We start from the raw sequence: 20,030 nt of genomic DNA on the forward strand, positions 1-20,030 counted from the left end.
GCTGGGTACCTTTTCATGTATGCTGATCTTCTTTATCTCATTGAATGGTATCACTATCCACCTAATTGCTGAATCTAGAAATCTGATCCTTGACGATTCCTCACTGGCTTCACAGCCAGTCAATGATTAACTTCTTTTGAAACCAGCTCCTAATTCAGGCCAGCTAGGCTTCCCTTTTCCCAGCCCCAGTGCCATCTCTCTCGTTCAGGTCACCACCAATCTCTATTCCATATTGCTGCACAAATCTTCTAATTATGCTTCCTCACTCTGTGTTTGCTTCTCTTCTATCTGTTCTCCATTCTGCAACTTAACTGGCTTTTCTAAAAATAGCAAACAAATTAAGAATAGAACTACCATATGATCCAGCAGTTCCCCTTCTGGGCATTTATCTGAAGGAAACAAAAACGCTAACTCAAAAAGATATATGCCCCCTATATAAAAGATGCAACATTTCGCATCTCTTCTTTGCTGAAAATTCTTCAATGGTTCCTTTTCCCTTCAGTATAATAAAGACTGGACGCTTGACAGTGTGGACAAAACTTTCCTATCTCTCTAGCCTCATTTCTTCTAATTTTCCCTGGGCATTCAGTACTCCGCTATTCTAATTTTACATTATTTGACTCACCAGGTCTCTCCTGACACTGATGCTACCCTCATATGATTTGCTCTGCCTTCTTTCCTCTTTTCTCCTCCTTCAACTCATATTCTAGGTTTCAGCTTAGATATTGTCCCCTTGAAAGCCTTTCCCAACTCAAACCCAGCTTTGTGGCTTCCTAGCACCCTCTCTTTATCTCAGTTTGTGTCACACAATTTCATAGCAATTACGGTAATAGCATTTACTTTCCTGCAGAACAGTGGTTGTCCTCTGTAAGCTCTATGTGGGCAGAGAGTATTCCTTACTTGGGATGTATCCCAAACACACTGACTGAATTTCACCATATTTTCCTTTTCAAAGGGAAGAGAAAGGATGATCTAGCTAATTATCTACTGGGTAGATTGTTTTATGCCAGACCACCTCACTGATTAGGAATCAGCCAATAGATTGGCCAACCTTGGACCAGGTGCCTATTTCTGGTTCAATTAAAGGCTATCCCTTGCTCAAGGAACATCTTCCATCATTTGAGGACTATGGATAGTCTCCTTAAAAATTGCTGTTGGTCTTGTTAAGCATTCTGAATGACATATCGAGTAGAAATAGCAGCTTTGGAACAAGGAGCTTAGCTGGATTAGCACACTTTTTATTTATTTCATAGCATTTACTCATCCCCAAAGAGAGTGTTGGTTGGATCAAGTTGCTACCACTCAAGTGAGAGCACTTCCACTGAGCAGTGTTTACCTATCAATCCTTCCCAGAGGTCCTTGACTCTCCTCAAGCCTAGAGAATGGGTTGGTTGCCTGTTGTTTGCATTGATCTCTGGTTCCATGTGGCCCATGTGGGTTAACTGAGAACACACATGCAAGAGTAAGGCAACATATGTAGGAGGAAAAACCCTCTTGGGGCTTACTTCTCCCCACTCAAAAGGAGTTAGTATAAATGGCAGAATTCTTAAAATTCTGGAGCTCTCTGGTACACTTATTTATCCGGCATCATTAGAAAATGGGGATTCTGCATCAGTGAATCTTCCAGACAGCTAAATGTATTCTACTTTAAATGTAAACTTAGGGGGAAAATTTAAAGCATCTTATGAGAATATAGTCGTACTTCAGTATCTGGGGGTTTTGGTTCCAGTGGGCCCCCAGCCCCCCAGTCTTCAGATGCTTAAGTCCCTTATATAAAATGGCACAGTATTTGCATATAGCCTACCACATCCTCCTGTATACTTAATTTTTTTAAAATTTATTTTACTGAAGTATAGTTGATTTACTGTGTTGTGTTAATTTCTGCTGTATAGCAAAATGATTCAGTTATACATATATATATATATACATTCTTTTTCGTATTCTTTTCCATTATGGTTTATCACAGGATATTGAATATAGTCCCTGTGCTATAAAGTAGGACCTTGTTGTTTATCCATTCTCTATATAATAGTTTGCATCTGCTAATCCCAAACTCCCAATCTATTCTTCCCCAACCCCCCCACCCCCTTGGCAACCACAAATCTGTTCTCTATGTCTCTGAGTCTGTTTCTGCCTCATAGATAGGTTCATTCGTGTCATAATTTAGATTCCACATATAAGTGATATCATATGATATTTGTCTTTCTCTGTCTGACTTACTTCACTTACTATGATAATATCTAGGTCCATCCATGTTGCTGCAAATGGCATTATCGCATGATATTTATGGGTGAGTAGTATTCCATTGTATATATGTACCACATCTTCTTTATCCATTCATCTGTCGATGGACATTTAGGTTGCTTCCATGTCTTGGCAATTGTAAACAGTGCTGCAATAAACACTGGGGTGCATGTATCCGCCTGTATACTTTAAGTCATCTCTAGATTACTTTTAATACCTCATACAATGTAAATGCTATGTAAATAGTTGCTGGGTATGCAGCAAACTCAAGTTTTGCTTTTTGGAACTTTCTGGAATTTTTTTTCTGAATATTTTCCATCTGCAGTTGGTTGAATGCATGATGTAGAATACGCAGATATGGAGGGCCGACTATATTTCTAAAGTGTATTTGATACTTTTCTTCTTTCATTAATTAAGAACACTGAATGTTATTTAACTGTTATAATGATGTCTTGATGTCTTTACTATGTGCATCAGTCACTGTTCTAGGCCCTCAGGGCCTACTGAGCTGTGAAGAGCTGTTTGCTCCAACACTAAATGGCCTCAGTCTGTTGACTTTTATTAGTTTTGTATATGCTCTTAATCATTATTCAATATCTTTTCTAGACTCAGTGTCTTTCCCTAATATCTCTTCCCTGACACATCGTCCTCTCTTCGGATGTGCTACTCAGAATCTATTGTTGGCTGAGAATCCAGAACACCAAGGCTTCAGTGTTGGTAAATTTCTGAGTGAGGACATTCTCTTGTCCATGAGAACTATGACTTTCCAGCTTAGATGTATTTCTCACCTACTTTGGCATCATGTCTCAGATTCCTGTAGCCTGTTACCATATTATCTATGTGCTGATTCTTAGACATTCTCATTGAAAATCACAGAGTCATATCTATTTGAAAAAAATCTTTTCCCATTTTTTTTTCTTGTGCTAAAATACACTTAACATAAAATTTACTATGGTAACCATTTTAAAGTGTACAGTTCAGTGTTATTAAATACACTCACATTCTTGTACAGCTGTCATCCCATCCATCTGCAGAACTCTTCATCTTCTCAATCTGAAACTCTATACCCATTAAACAATAACTCCCCATGACTCCATACCCCTGGCAATCACTACCATTCTTCTTCGTCCCTCCCTTCTCCTTCCTCCCTCCTCCTCCCTTGCTCCTTCCCCTTTATTTTTCTTTCTTTCTTTCTTTCTTTCTTTCTTTCTTTCTTTCTTTCTTTCTTTCTTTCTTTCTTTCTTTCTTTCTTTCTTTCTTTCTTCTTTCTTTCTTTCTTTTTCTTTCTTTCTTTCTTTCTTTCTTTTTCTTTCTTTCTTTCTTTCTCTCCAATTAGATTTGAAAAGATATCTTATTGTCACCTCGTTTCACTTCCCATCCACATGTTTTAGGTTCCATCTACAGCATGCTCTGAGACTAGTCAATTATTCAATATTCTTTATCTTGGCTTGTTTCATTATCTGTTAAAGGAAGTACCTTCCAGCATTGACATCGTAAGTTTTCAGGAAATAGAGATGATAACAATAACACTTAAAATAATTATACCTTCCCTGTCTGAAGGCAACTGAGCCAGATCTTCCTCTTCCATGTGAAAGATGTGTGGGTTTGGACAGAGACTGGTAGTGATGCAGACAGGACACTCATCTGGGAAGGGTGGTCCAGAGGCATGGGAGAGAGTTGGGGAGTCACCTTGAGGCTGTTTAGCTGGAGAAACAGGTCCAGGATGGAAAGAGTCCCAGAAATGGAATGGCCGTGGGCTGACACAGGAAAATGGATGAGCCTACTCAGCTTCTTCTACATTATCACTCCCTCCTTTCTCTGTTCCCTTTCTTATCATGGGATGAGAAGGAGCCAATCAGGTCATTGTGTGGGTTTCAATGACTGAGTAAGCAAGGCCCCCTCCACCAGGCTTGGCCACAGTGTCCTGGAATGGTTCCCATCTGTGACAAGGAAAGCTTGGGAGGGAAACTGACCTGCTGTCCAGAGTCTGATAACAGGATGGGATTGAAGTCATATTTCAAAGGACCCAAGGGAGCTAGGGTGGGGGCAAGGATTGTCACAAATGGTGAGGAGAATTTTGGAGACCAGATATTTACCAGCTGTATCTTCAAAGAAGGATTAATCTTGGTCTTCCCCAATTTCCCTCTGCCTGGCCTTGCAAACTTAAAAAAAGAGGCCATATATCTTCTCTATAATATATTCTTGGAATAGTAGACAAGGAAAATTAGGAAAAAATAGCCCAAGTTAAAATCAGATATATAGTTATAAAATCATAGACCTAGGGTGTAAAGGGCTTTGAATATTTTCTAGTTAACTACATACGAGATCATGCATTTTGACTGCAACAATACCGTCTCTTTTTGAGCACTTCTAGCAACAGGGAACTCAAAACTTCCGAAAATAGCCTGGGCCAGTCTTGGACAGTTCTAGTTGTTAGAGATTGTTGTAAGAAATCTGATTTTCTGTAGTTTTTACCCATCATGCTTGCTTTGTCTGGTAGAATAACTCCAATCCTTCTTCACTTGCCAGACCCAAAACTTGGCTTCTATTATGGTCTTTTCAAAGTTAACATCCAAAGTTTTCAACTTTTGTCTTATTTAGTCAGTTTCAAGCCTCTTAACTCTGCTAGATATTCTTCTCCAAGGAAGTTTCCATTTGTTAATGTTTCTCCATGTGGTACCCATCATGGTCTAATTAGCACAAGGGGGAGAAAGATGTTCACTTCTCTTATGATGGACTCATTATCTCTGATAGCAGAGCTTGGAATCACACTGGCTTTTGGGCTCATCATCAACTGAGCACAAGCTACTGTGCCCCTTGTAAAACTGGTTTTTGAACACAACCAACTTCAATTGTCCATCATATGTCACAGTGGCTGTAGTCCCAAAGTGTTAGGGGGCAAAGCAGTGTTGGCTGGAGCTTTTAGATGACATCAGAGATCAAGCAGAACCTTCTGGACAGAGAATAGTGCAGCTTTGCACAACAAGCCCAGGATGGTCACTCTCTGGACAGAAGTCCCATCACAAGGCAAATTGCAAGAGTTGGCTTTGCAAGTTCCTCACCAGGAAGAGAAACCAAGCACCGGGGGCCATAACTGTTGGTTGAAACTTGGAAATTTCTTCCTGGAGAGCAAGGCGCCAAGACAAGAGACTGAGGAGTCATTCCAGGGATCAGTCCTAACAAGAGCCAAGGGATGAGATAAGAGATGTTGTGCCTGTTATACTGACCACAAAACAAAACAGACCAAAAGACTGGAAGGCAAATTGTTTCCGGTGGTCTGATCATGGAAGATGGTGGAAGCTGAGTTCTTAATCACTCAGGCAAGGTTTTCATGGCTTCACCCCTTCTGGTCTTTCAAGAAGCCAGAGGGGGTGTTTGTCAGTGTGAATGAACTAGGGCAGGTCCTCACACTGGAAATTTATTAAAGTTGGCCCATTGTCTGTCTCAGACCGAGAAGATTTGGGGCCTGAAATCTGTTCTCTCTCCCTCCTAGTTTCCTGTCATCTGCTGATTTAATAAACATACCATCACTGTCCTCATCTAAGTCATGCAAATGTTTAGCAGAGCAGGCCAAGGACAAATAGTTCTATGGCACAGTATAAAGACCTCCCTTCAGGTGACAACCATCTATTAAACACAACTCTGTGAGGCTAACCATCCAAGTGCTTATTAATCTATCTAACAATTCCAATATTTAGCTGACATTTCTCCATCGTGTCCATAAGGTTCTAATGAGAGACACTGTCAAATGCCTTGCTGAAGTGTGATTGATATGTCTTGCAGTTCTCTGTGGCAAAAGCAGAATGAAGGTTAGACTGGCATGATTTATTCTGAGTGAACCTGTACTGACTCTTGGTGGTCACTGCTGTCCTTTCAAAGTATGTCCACAAAGCATTTCTGTTAAAACCCACTTTGAAATTGCTCTCGAGATGATCATCAAGTCTATTTGGTCTTGAGTTTATAGAACCTTTTTTCTTCCCTTTCTTGAAAACTGGGAAAACATTCAATCCTCTCCAGCCTACCGAGACTTCTCTCATTCTTCATAGTTGTTCAGAAAGTATCCATAGCATTTCAGCTTTCACTATTTCTACAAGACCCTGGTGGTATAATTTGTGCAGATCTGGAGACCTGAACTTGCTGAGAGCAATGGGGTGTATTATAACCAACTCTGGTTTCCCTCTTGAAATGTTTGCATTACCTCTTCTAATATGAAGATCAATCTTCTTGAGATAAGCTAGTAGGAAAAAAATAAACTGGACCCAAGTAGTTCTATTTCTATCCATGATCAATTAATAGCAACCTCTGTCCCAAGCATGAAGACTTACTTATCTTTCTTGTTCTTGATATACTCTTTAAAAGGCTTTTTTGTTGTTATTATCATTGGCACTTAACAGAGCTAAAACCCAGAAATGTGCTTATACAGTATTTATAGGTGTCTGACATCATGCTATTTTTTTTTTTCATAATGGTTGAAATTCCAGAGCCACCCAATCATCATGAGACCTAGCTCTATTTAGCTCCTGATTTTGGAGGTCTGAAAGATCCTAACCCCTGTGTAGAACAAGTACAGTTTTTCTACAGTTATTGCCATCATTTGCTTAAGCTAATGTGGGTGAGTCTCCTTTCTTTATAATAACCAAACAAGCCTGACCAGAACCATTCATCCATCCAATGAAGTTTTGGAGAGCTACTATGTACCAGGGACACCTGAAACTGCCCAAGAGTAAGAGCCCTCTCTTCTCCTTGTTTTGGCATTTTTCCTCCTAACAATCCCATGATTCAGGATTTGATTACCCTTAATCTCCTCATCATCTTATACAATATTACCTGACTTCCATTTTACATAGTTTGCTGTATCCTGTCTAGGAGACCTATGTCCTTTCATATGTGTCTAATGTTCTATATCTGAGCTGCCCCGTGTGGTCACCACTAGTCACATGTGGCTATCTCAATTTAAATACTTAAAATAGAACAAAATTTAAAATCTAGTTCCTCAGTCACACTAGTGACATTTCCAGTGCTCAATTACCATGTGGCTAGTGGCTTCCATATCAGACAGTGCAGATACAGAATATTTCCCTGATCATAAAAGCTCTCTTGGACAATGCTGGTCTAGCTATTCCTCAAGCCCTTTGAAGTTCTTCTCAAGCAGCAAGGCTGGATGCATTCGACAGAGTTGGCACTTACTGACTGTCCTTGTCCGGAGGGCTTTATGGCAGTGGACTCCTGAGGCTGCCCCTTTAACGTAGTCTAGGTGCTTGGTTTAGACACTCCTGTAAAGACAAGTGATTACAATGCACATCAGTTCCTTTGCTCTTCAAGGAACCACAGTTTGCAAATGAATGTGAGTGAATATTTCCCAGATCCCATTGAGGGTCATTGTAATATCATGCCCCACAAAATGCTGGCACTTGCAGACACTCAAAATGTTTGCTTGAATGAGGAAATGAACGAAGAGTGGTCTCTTTAGTCCCTGAAACATTTTCTTGAAAAGTCAAAGAAAGGTACCATGGCATCAGGAAGGAAGGAAAGAAAGAAAAGAAAGAGAGCGAGAGAGAAAGAAAGAAGAGAGGAAAGAAAGAAAAAGAAAGGAAGAAAGATTCCAGACATACCTACCGAATCTCTCTCCTCCATCTTTATTTCTCTGCTTCCGGGTCAGAGAGAGACTTAGAGGTGGGCTGGAATGCAGGTACCAGAGGAAGGAAGTAGGAAGGGAAGGAAGGAAGTAAAAAAAGGAGCATCACGTAAGAGGGAGAGAGTCACAGCATTTTAAAATGCGAAAGGATCTAGGGTCCATTTAGCCTAGCTCCTCATGTCACCAATGAAATATGGACATTTCACTTGGCATTTAATACAAATCTGCTGAAAAAAAAAATGAAGCAATTGAGGTCAAAAGACATAGGTTAAGCGAAGTGTCTAGAGTTACAGAGCTAGTGAGTGTCGGAGCAGGGGCTAGAAGCCAGCCCACCTATCCCGTGATTTCCCACCGCAGGCTCGGACCACCCCTCCCCCAGCCCCAGGGAGAAGAGCAAGGAGGGGAATGCAGGGTGGGAAGCAAGCCAGGGGGAAGGAGAGAAAGTAAATTTGTGTATCAGCTGTCAGCCTCCCTTGTGATTTTCTTTCTTTAAGCAGAAAAAGGTTTCCTGGCCGCGTCACCTACTCAGTCTGAACCTCGTGTTTTCCCCATCCCCAGGGCGAGCTCTAATCAGCAGGGACCTTGCCTAGACTGTACAATGCCACAACTAGCTGGTGACCCCGAGCGAGGTACTGGTTGACTAACTTACTCAGGTTGCACTTAGTTTAGTTAATCGCTTGTCCCTCATAATCTTGGTCCAGATCCAAAATGATTTCTGAAGCAGCTTGGCGTTCCTAAAATTTCACCTACACTAGAGCAGAAACACACTTTGAAACAGAATTTGATGAGGATTTTAAATAGAATATTCGAGTGACTTTATCAAAGCACCTCCCCTGTTGATCCTAGATAATTAAGACCTGGAGTAGGTTTTTGAAATTGTTTCACATTCCCTTTATTCTCATCTCTAGAAAACTCTCCAGGTCAAGAACTTTGGCATCTTGAGTATAGAGTTGGAGGTCATACAGATCTGATTTCAAGTGAAAGCTGTCACACAGTTGTTACCACGCGGAGGGAACTTATTCTCTCTGTTCCAACTTAGATCATAATAGGAGTGTATGAGCACTGGGAAGAAGGTCCTTATTATTCTGTGGGACCACACTGCCTGGGAAACATCACATGGTCAATGCATGTTGATTACATGTTGATTACATGTGTGGCTCTGGGTGACAAGACCCAGGTTTGAACCCTGGCACCCTTGCTTTGCAGTAGTATGACCTTGAGGCAAGTCCCTTGATTTCTTTCTATCTTAGTTTTCTTATCTGTGTCATAGGGTTCTCATTGTGTCCCCAGAGAAATGAGGACAAATTGAGGTCATGTGTGTAGAAGGCTTAGCAGAGAAACCTGGCACTTGATCAACATTAGCTATCATTATTATTTCCTACTGTCGTACAATCTCTTTATGTACATTTCATTGTCCTTGGGGGCACCAAGCAAGCTGGTTGCAAGTTCTCAGTCAGAAACATCTGCCAAGTGGCAGCATTCACACCACACTTGCGATAAATGTCCTAACTCCCCCACAGCTTGAGCTGGGCCAAGTGAGGTGAGCGTCGGGTTTTATGGGTCTGACGAAGACGTTTGAAATATTGTAGGAGACTGTCAAAGAATACTTAGACCCACTCCAAAAGAGGGCCGTTCTTAATTTTCATCTTTCCTGCAAGTCAGAAAGATATATACTCTCCAAATAATGGCAGTTTCCTCGTCCTGAAGTTATGGCAGCTTGGTGATACAATAAACAGCACCCTGTCATAAGGACCGCATAAAACATGGTCTGACATTTCTTTAAAAGTAGAAAGAAACATGACTGCAGCAGATGACCTTTCCTCCGAGGGCACAGCTGTTTTGTGTGGTTAGAGGGACCCGTGGTTTCATACTTAGGGGCTACGATATATGACTGGCTTTTCACAAAGTGTCTCCATGAGAAATTACAGTACGTTCTAAAGGAGAGTGCCAATTCTGCTGCATTCACATTAGGTAGGAGGACTTTTTCCTCCTCTCTTGATGTTTTCCAAATGATACTGTGCTGAATACTTGTGACTAGAAACTTCTTTAGTGTTTGAAGCATAAGTGGTATCAAGATTACTGAGGCATCTTCTATTTCCTGGGAAATTTAAACGATGGGCCTTTTGTGGGGTTGGTGGGTCGGCATCTTTGAGGACTCAGCATTTAGGAGAAGTCACTCCAAACACAGTGCTTCTGTGGGTGAGCACTGAGCATCTACGGGAAAATTTTCAACAGTCACCTTGTTAACAGATAGTAGGTAATTTCCATTTTCTCGAAAAATGTTTGTTCCTCCTATAAAGTGTTATTTGTGTAATGCCTTAAAATGGTGATGAAAAAGTAAAACAATGGGTCTAAAGTTTCTAATTGTATATGTGTTATGTTGGCGAGACTGGATGTTTTCCTCCCTTGCTTGTTTTCCAAATTATCTTTAACATGTTTTACTTACTTCCTAATGAAATTAAAAAGAAAGGTTATATCTTCATTTAGTTTTCGACTGAGTTTCCCCTAGGCATCCACGGTTACTGCAAACAATCCCATTAAAGCGCCGGACTCACCGCCACCTCCCCAAACTCTATTCTCTAAATTAGAATAGTAAGTCCTTGGAGAGGGGAGTTTGGCAGCCTTTCTGCAGGATGGGGCGGGGTGGATTAGATGCCAATCACTGACGGCTGTGGTGCCAATAGAAAAATGCGCTCCAATTGCTTGTCTCCAAAACCCTGCTACTGACCTGCCAACAGCAGGGCATCGAGTGCACGTCCCAGTATGATGGGAGATTTGTTCTGATTTATCTCTGCTCTCTCACCTTGTCCCCTGTATGTCCAAACCTGGGACTATGCAGAAGTGGCTGGCTTGGTTTAGAAGTACAAGCTGAGACGCTGAAACAGTTGACTTACTGGTAATTAGACCACACTGGTATTGAACCCGTGACCTCAGCCTCATTAGAGCTGCGTTCGGGCCAACTGAATTGACCAGAAACAGATTCAAAACAGTGAGTGATAGAGGTCTCTGGTGCAGGGTCAAAGGCCTATTTACACTACCCAGTATCATAAGTGGCTTCTTACTGTAGCATGTTAAAGGGGCAGCGGCTGAGGAGAACGGCCATGTGGATGGGCCACAGCTCTCTGCTTCATATATGTGGACTGTAAAGCACGGCTACTCTGGCCAACTCCTACCTGACTTTAACTGGATCCCCATGTAATTCAAGGGTTAATAAAGGGAGCAACAAGTGTTTTAACAGGACTTTTTTTTTTTTTTGGTCTCTTTCACTTGCTAATGGCTAATAGTAACAAAAACACTAGGAGTAAAGCCCATTACTTTAGGAATGATTTCCTTCCAATGACACTCTTTGATTTAAAGCTATCCATGGCTAATCATTATTTTCCCTCTTTGCTTTTCAAGGAAGTCTAAAAACAGATGCCTAGTGTTCATTCTGTGTAGAAAAGGAATCAGTTTCTCAGTGGTAGAGCAGGATACATGGAAAAGGCAGGACACAGAATGAGGAGAGTCACTCTGGGCTAAATCAATGAAATGGAACGGAAATCGACTCAAAATAACAGAATTTTTTTTTTAATGTGATAAGACTGGCATTTCAACTCAGAAGAGAAAGGATTACCTAATAATGGCTAGCCATTTAATAAAGGTAGATTTCTCCTTCAGACCACACCCAAAGTAAAGACTTCCCTGTGAAAACAAAACTTTATAGTTCTAAAAGATAATGAAGTAATTAAAAAATAACAATCTTGGAAAGCCTTTCTAACAATGCATGAAAATATAAAAACTATAAAGAAAAAGATGAAATAATTTGACTCCATAAAAATTTATCATGAAAACTTAGGTATACCAAATACTAAATATATTAAAAGGCAAACTGGGAGACATTATTTTTGGTCCTTATGGAAGAGTTAATCACAAGATATTTATCGTGCTTATGGAATACTTAATAATAAAGCATTTAGAAATCGACACAAAAAAGAGGAATAAATTCAAAGACACAGAAGAAATGAACATCACTTTACATAAGAAGAAGTGTAAATGGCCAGTAAACCCATGAAAAATATATTTAGCCTCCCTGGTAAATGTCAAGAATTGCACATTTTAAACAAATGAAAGTTAATTTTTCTTCCAAAAAATCAGCAAAGATAAAAGTAAAAATGCTGGCAGTGCTGCAGGGGAATTAGTACTTTTTTATACTACTTGTGGCCGTTAAAGTGCTCTAACTTACTTAGAGGGACATTTGGTACAACAGAAGCAAACCTTTAAAATTTGACATGCGCTATGACCCCAAAATTCTACTTGTAAGAACCAATCCAAAAGAAATAATCATGGTTACGTGCAAAGATTTTGCTACTAGAATGTTGATCAAAGCATTTTTATGATAACTAAAAATTGGAAACAGCTTAAATCTCCCACAACAGGGAATCCATTAAATATATCATGGTGTGTGGTGTATGATGGAAATTTATGTAACTTTAACATGTTGTAGAAAAAAATTACATTTCATGTCATGGAATAAAATTCACTATTATCTTGTTCAGAAAAAATGTAAAAATTGTAATATTATAAATTATATGTTATATATGCACAGGGAAAGATGGTAGAATAATATATATCATACATGTCAAAATGTTAAAATACTTTTCTTTAGGCATGGGAATTACGGATGATTTTAAAATGTCCCTTTTTATCAGATTTTTTTCTTTTAGAGTGAACATGTGTTACTTGGAGAACAAAAGATAAAGTACATATATTTTTTCAAATATCATAGCTAGCACAGTTTCATCGTGGAGATTAAGTGGGATAATACATAAGAAAGTCCCTAACACAGGATTAGAAAGACGAGGGGGCCTTGGTACCTAGGGTTTGAATTTGAATCTAAAAAGTTACCACGTGGTCTGGAACCTTGTAGCACTCTGGATTAAAGAAGACCGACTCACCTAGTTGGTGGGTTGTCTGAGTCCCAACTCACTCTCTCTTTCTTTTGTTTTGTAGTTTGACTTTCGATTTTAATGGCTCATACATCTCTCCATAAGATGTCAGGCAAGGTATGGTCAACTAATCTATGACAAAGGAGGCAAGGGTATACAATGGAGAAAAGACAGTCTCTCCAAAAGTGGTGCTGGGAAAACTGGACAGCTACATGTAAAAGAATGAAATTAGAACACTCCCTAACACCATACACAAAAATAAACTCAAAATGGATTAAAGACCTAAATGTAAGACCGGACACTATAAAACTCTTAGAGGAAAACATAGGAAGAACACTCTTTGACATAAATCACAGCAAGATCTTTTTTGACCCACCTCCTAGAGTAATGGAAATAAAAACAAAAATAAACAAATGGGCCCTAATGAAACTTGAAAGCTTTTGCACAGCAAAGGAAACTATAAACAAGACGAAAAGACAACCCTCAGAATGGGAGAAAATATTTGCAAAAGAATCAACAGACAAAGGATTAATCTCCAAAATATACAAACTGCTCATGCAGCTCAATATTAAAAAAACAAACAACCCAATCAAAAAATGGGCAGAAGACCTAAATAGACATTTTTCCAAGACATACAGATGGCCAAGAGGCACATGAAAAGCTGCTCAACATCACTATTAGAGAAATGCAAATCAAAACTACAATGAGGTATCACCTCACACAGGTTAGAATGGGCATCATCAGAAAATCTACAAACAACAAATGCTGGAAAGGGTGTGGAGAAAAGGGAACCCTCTTGCACTGTTGGTGGAATGTAAACTGATACAGACACTATGGAGAACAGTATGGAGGTTCCTTAAAAAACTAAAAATAGAATTACCATAGGACCCAGCAATCCCACTACTGGGCATATACCCAGAGAAAACCATAATTCAAGAAGACACATGTACCCCAATGTTCACTGCAGCACTATTTACATAGCTAGGTCATGGAAGCAACCTAAATGCCCATCGACAGATGGATGGATAAAGAAGTTGTGGTACATATATACAATGGAATATTACTCAGCCATAAAAAGGAACGAAATTGGGTCATTTGTAGAGACGTGGATGGACCTAGAGACTGTCATACAGAGTGAAGTAAGTCAGAAAGAGAAAAACACATATCGTATATTAACGCATATATGTGGAATCTAGAAAAATGGTACAGATGAACTGGTTTGCAAGGCAGAAATAGAGTCACAGATGTAAAGAACAAACGTATGGACACCAAGGGGGGAAAGCGGGGGTGGGGGGATGGTGAGATGAATTGGGAGATTGGGATTGACATATATACACTAATATGTGTAAAATAGATAACTAATAAGAACCTGCTATATAAAATAAATTAAAAAAAGAAAAAAAAGATGTCAGGCAAGGAACAGAGAGAAAAATAAATCCCGGCCTGTCATTTTCAGATGATCCTGGTCACATTCGTCTTCTTCACTATACCGTGAAGCACACTACAGCGAGACGCCCCTTCTTTGAGGCGAAGCTGGGGGGCGAGCCTTCCTTCTCAGGATTCCTGGATTCAACAGCAACCGCTGTATGATCTATTACGTGACACAGAAGTAGAAATTATGCACGTGCAACAAAACATCCAAGTGAAGCACAAGGATTGGTTATGGAACCCCAGGATGCTTTGGATGACAGGAATAAGTGCTTGGGCACTGGGAAGCTCTGGCTGGAGGATAGCTTTGGAGTTGCCTTGGAGGCTGGCTCCCTGTCGGCATCCTGGATTCACATCTGGGGCCATGGGAAATGAAAAGAAAAGAATGGGAATGGAAAAGGGTGCTTTGTACAACACATCCTTTTAAGATTTGGGGTATAACACACCATTTCTTTGGGATCATTGTGGTAGACCTTGTCACTAAGGGTTTTGTGTGTGTGTGTGTGTGTGTGTGTGTGTGTGTGTGTGCGCGCGCTCACAGGGTGCAATGCTTGTGGGTGGTGGTTCTTATAGGTGGGCATTAAGAATTAGAAGAGAATTTTTCCTTATGTCAGTGCAATATGGTGTTGGTGCATTGCTGGTATCTGAAGGACACAATGGCAGTCCTTTTTCGGTGACAGTAAAGGGGCAGAGAAAGAGAGGATGGTAAAAAGAGTATGGAAGTGGAGACCATACTGTGATTGTCAGGGCTTTTTGTGTGTGTGCATTGTAGACTCCCCACCTAACCCCGAGGTTGCAAGACGTAATTTGGGCGAACTTGTTAGGGGGGTTGGCTATTCCATGACAGCAAGCAGGGTGGAAAAACTCAGCAAAATATGGATTGCTACCATAAATGTAACTTCCCTTTAAACCCAGAGCTTAATTGCCCTGGGAATACATGTGCTACATAGACAAGTGTTCGTTTCTATGATTAATTCAGCTGGCTACAGCTTGGTACTAATGAGACCAAGGCCAAGGCTATTGGCTCTATCCCCAAAGGAGCTGTTAGCATCTCATGGCTCCAAAACCGAGGTGACACCCTTCACCCTTGCACACAGTGGGATTGGGTGAGAGAGTATGATGTCTGACTCCACTTTCAATGCTTTTCCAACACCCCTGCTTTCCCCTCTAACACAATGCCTCTGCTCTGAGGGCACTGGCAGTTGGAATTTTGTAAGATGACAATCTAATCAATGACATTGTCTCCAGAGCCACACTGTACTTAAAAAGTAGAGGCCCCCTGCATTAGAGACAGCATAGGCTGCTCTGTTAGTCCTTTCAATGGGTACAGGTTGTGCCACCAATTGACTTTCACAGACAAATACAGCTTGAAAGAAAGCATGCCCAGGATACCCTGTTGCCTAAGAGTCTGACTAGGATCTTGCAAAAAACAAGCCTCTGTTCTTTCTCCACTTTCTAAGGAGTAGTTGGCAATCTCCAGCATGTACATTTGGAAAGGAATCGAGTTGGATGTTCTACCTGCGTCCCCTGGATTCTCTGCCTTGAAGAGTCCCATCACCTTAGCCCAAAGCCCTTTGTTCTGTGCCCCGTCGTGTAGGGCTTGTTTTCATTACCTCCACACCGTCCCTGTATTTATCAGGATTGTTCGAGTTGCACGTAATTGAAACTCAACTCAAAGCCGCTCTTTTCGCGCATTCACATACCTGGGAAGGGTACTAGGTTTGCTCACAGAATGTAAATAGCTGCAGGGATCAGAGTCTGAGAAACTGGAACGGGAACATGGCCCTCCCAGAGACCTCGCCCTCTCTCCCTTCCCCCTCTCCTTGTCTTGGCTTCATCCTGCATAAAGCTTTTCTCCACGTGGTGGCCAGAATTCCCCAACGCACATCCTCCTAGCTGAGCAAAACCCGAGGACCACTACCTTCTCCAGAATCTTTACGATAATTGAAGAGAAGGGCTCTCTTATGTCTCAAAGATTGTTTTCGGAGGATTAAAGCACTGAGATCGGCCAGGTCTAGCTCACGTGTCCACTCTTGCAGTTGGTGTGTCAGGGAAGCAGGAGGCAGAGGCCGGGGGGGGGGGCGACGCCCGCTGCGTGGTGCTGAGCGCCGAGCTGGCTCAGGTGCCGCTGGCCGACGTAGACACGCTGCTGGCCGACGGCGACGGCGCGCTCGGGCGCAGCGAGACTGCGGTGTCCTGCGCCGCCGAGCCTCCTGACGGCGCTGCAGGCGGGCGAGCGTCTCGGCTTCATCACCAACAACAGCAGCGAGACCCGCGAGGCCTGCGCCGCGGAGCTGCGGCGCCTGGGCTTCGGCCTCCCTGCGGGCCTGGCACCAGCCGCAAGGTCCTCGGCCCGGCCTACTGCACCGCGCTCCACCCGCTCCAGCGCCGGGCCGGCGCGCCGGGACGAAGGCCTGCATGCTGGGCAGCGCGGCCCTGGGCTCGGAGCTGGAGGCCGAGGGCGTGGGGCCCGAGCCGCTGCAGGGTGAACCGCCCCGCTGCCTGGCTGTACGCGCCGCCCGAGCCCAAGGTGTGTGCCGTCGAGATGGGCTTCGACCAGCCCTTCAGCTCCATGAAGCTCCCCAAGGCCGTACGCTTCCTGCAGCAGCCCGGCCGCCTGCTCGTGAGCACCGACATGGACCACCGGCTCCCACTTGAGAACGGCCGCTTCCTCGCGGGTACCGGCTGGGCTGCCTCGTCCGAGCCGTGGAGACGCCGCCCAGCACCAAGCCCGGCCTCTTCTTCCGCCACTACGGGTCCCAGGAGTACGGCATCCACCGGCAGCGCACCGTCATGGTAGGTGGTCGCCTGGACACACACATCCTCCTGGGCGTCACTTGTGGTCTGAAGACCATCCTGACCCTCATCGGGAAGTCTCCACTCTAGGGGATGTGATAAAAGATTAAAAAAAAAAAAAAAAAAAAAGGGAAACGTGCTAAGAATAATAGTTACTGCAGTTCTCCTTAACCTTCCCTAAAGCTTAATTGGCTTGCTTAGAGCCCAACATAACAGTGGGCTCTTCTGACGAAGCCCAGAGTAATACAAATGCACATCAGAGAAAAGAAGTCTCTCTCTGATCATTTGGAATTTCATTTTTATATTGTCGTAAGAATATCATTTAGATTCTTCTTTAATAGATAAGAAAACGGATTCACAGATAACTGAAGTGAATTGCCCAACACAGATTGTCCAGTTGGTGAATAACTGGACAAAAAGCTCAAATCTCGAACACCCAGGTTTACTGGTTTTTCCTGTGTTAGTCTACCTTCAACAGATTTGTTATCAAACTCATCACTGGTTTTGATGGTGGGAAGTTCAAGCAATGAATGAAGGTCCTCCCTGATGGTCTTCAAATCCCATTGCTAGGGCAGCCTCTTCTCTTGCCTCCAGGTCAGTAGGCATATCTGCTCTTAGGGGGTTAATGGAATAGGTGGGTCCAGTCAGCTGCAGACCTGGGACTCAAAGAATAAATCCAGGCCTCCTTGTCTTGGTCATGTGGGCTTTCTGGAGCCTGTGTCACAGTATCTGATCAGAAGGAAAGGAAGAGAGAGATCAAAATTCAAACCCAGTCTGGGATTCCACTTCTACTCAAGACGTAGAAAACCACAAGAGAACACTGCTTCTGCCCTAACAATGGGAAAAAGCTGGGTAACCTCTAAAGTCATAACTTTTTTTTTCAGCCCATGAGAGAGCTAAGGTCACAAGGCAACCCAAATGGAATTCCAGGGTAGGAAGGGTAGTAAGGCCCTTCCAGGAAGGAAGGGCACAGAGGAACTGCTGTGCTTTTTGCAGAGCATGGGAAGAAGAGGTAACGGCCAGAAGCAACTGCCATTTTAGCAAATTTTTAGAGGTCAAGTGTGGGCTGATGTTAATTGTTAGTTACTTGGCCATTGACAGTGTGTTGGGCACTGAGCAGAGGAGGGGCTTTTCCGAAGTGGTCAGCCTGATCTTGGCTCTCTTTCTTCTGGAGTACTGGAAGATGGGTGTATTGGTTATCTATTGCTGCATAACACATTATCCCTGTAAGCAGCTTAAAACATCAAACATTTATCATCTCGAAGTTTCTGTGAGTCAGGAATCCTGGTGCAGCTTAGCTGGGGACCTCTGACTCGGGGTCTGTCAGAAGGCTGCAGTGAATCTATTGGTCATGGCTGTGGTCATCAAGGCTTGCCTGGGGAAGGGTCTGCGTCCAAGCTCGTGTCCATGGCTGTTGGCAGGGCTCGGGTCCCCACTGTCTGCTGCCAGAGGCACAAGTTCCTTGTCACATGGTCTCTATTCGGCAATTCTCAACATGGCAGCTCACCTCCCTCAGAATGAGTGGGTAAATGAGAGAGCCAGAGCGGATGCCACAGGCTTTTTGTCATGTCATCTCAGAAGTGACATCCCATCGTTTCTGCTGTATTCCGTTCATTAGGAGTGAGTCACTAGGGCCATTAAAACTCAAGGGGAGGAAACTGCACAAGGACGTGAATACCAGGAGGCGGGGATCATTGGTGGCCATCTTAGTGCCAGCCTACCACACAGGGGAAGACTATATTTAGGGACCCAAAGTTAACTATTATACCCATAGGGTAGGAGGTAGTAAGTAAGTGTGAGGGGTGTTATGTGCCAAGTTTTGCAAGTCCTGGAGCCTTGACAAGAAAGTTGGGGCCGGCAGGCAACAAGGATTTGAGACTCAGTTGGGTTAGGGTGGAAGGGCACCAAGTCTTAAGAATGATCAAAGAAGGAAGAAAACAAACACACGTGCCCAATGTTTTTGTTGTGTCATTAAATTCTTGAAACACAGCCATGCAAAAGGTATTAGCCCCATTTTACAGATGAAGAAATTAAGGCCCAGAGAGGTTAGCTCTCTTTCTCATGATTACACACGTATTGTGGTGATGGTTGCACAACTCTGTAAATATACTAAACGGTCATTGAATTGTATACTTAGACACATTCTAGGATGTGAAAATTATATTTCTATAAGTTTTTTTTTTTTTTTTTAAAGACCACACAGGTAGTATGTGGTAGAATGGGAAATTTCAGACCTAATTGTTTTAGACTCTGTATTAGTTTGCTGGGGCTGCCATAACAAAATACCACAGACTGGGTATTAAACAATAGGTGTTTATCTTCTCACGGATGTGGAGGTTAGAAGTCTGAGATCAAGGTGTTGGCAGGTTTGGTTTCTTCTGAGGCCTCTCTCCTTGGCATGTAGATGGCTGCTTTCTCTTGTGGCTGTTTTAACACCGACTCTCCTCTGTCCATACACATCCCTGGTGTCTCCTTGTGTGTCCAAATCCCCTCTTCTTAGAGAGTCACAGGTTCGATTGGATTAAGACCTACCTTAATCATCTCATTTTAATTTAATCACTCCTTTAGAGACTTTATCTCCAGATATGGTTATAGCCTAAGCTACTGGGTATTATGACTTCAACATGTAAATTTTGGGGAATATAATTCAGCCCATAACAGACTCCAAAGCTTATGTTCTTTTGTATACACTTTTTAGACAATAGAAGTCTACTGTTGTATTTGTTAATGAAATCTGCTGATAAATGTTATCCTGGCTTTATTAATATAATATTTGTTTTATTCGGGTAGAACAGTAATGGGAAAATTCTAATTCATACAGATAAGTATTTGCAAATGGTAACAGTTTTAAATGATATCATACTGCAGTCTCTAGATACTCTTCAAACAAATTGATTCAAAGCCCAAAAGAGGAATAGTTGGATTCTTTAAAAAAAAAAAAAAAAAAAAAAAAAAAGGTTGAATGACTACCAATATTTAACATCTGTTAATATCATTTATCA

General features: G+C 42.2%; 1 pseudogene across 1 annotated transcript in view; it reads left to right on the top strand.

The window, feature by feature from the left end:
* The window catches only part of LOC309665236 (glycerol-3-phosphate phosphatase pseudogene), a 40,115-nt pseudogene extending 22,958 nt beyond the window's left edge, over positions 1 to 17,157 (top strand). Inside the window, exon 2 of the transcript in view lies at positions 16,272 to 17,157. The product of the transcript in view is annotated as a glycerol-3-phosphate phosphatase pseudogene (transcript). The remainder of the gene's footprint in view (positions 1 to 16,271) is intronic.
* Positions 17,158 to 20,030: the final 2,873 nt, after the last annotated feature.

Source organism: Balaenoptera physalus (genome assembly GCF_965194825.1).
Source record: "Balaenoptera physalus genome assembly, chromosome: 7".
NCBI classification, from domain to species: domain Eukaryota; kingdom Metazoa; phylum Chordata; class Mammalia; order Artiodactyla; family Balaenopteridae; genus Balaenoptera; species Balaenoptera physalus.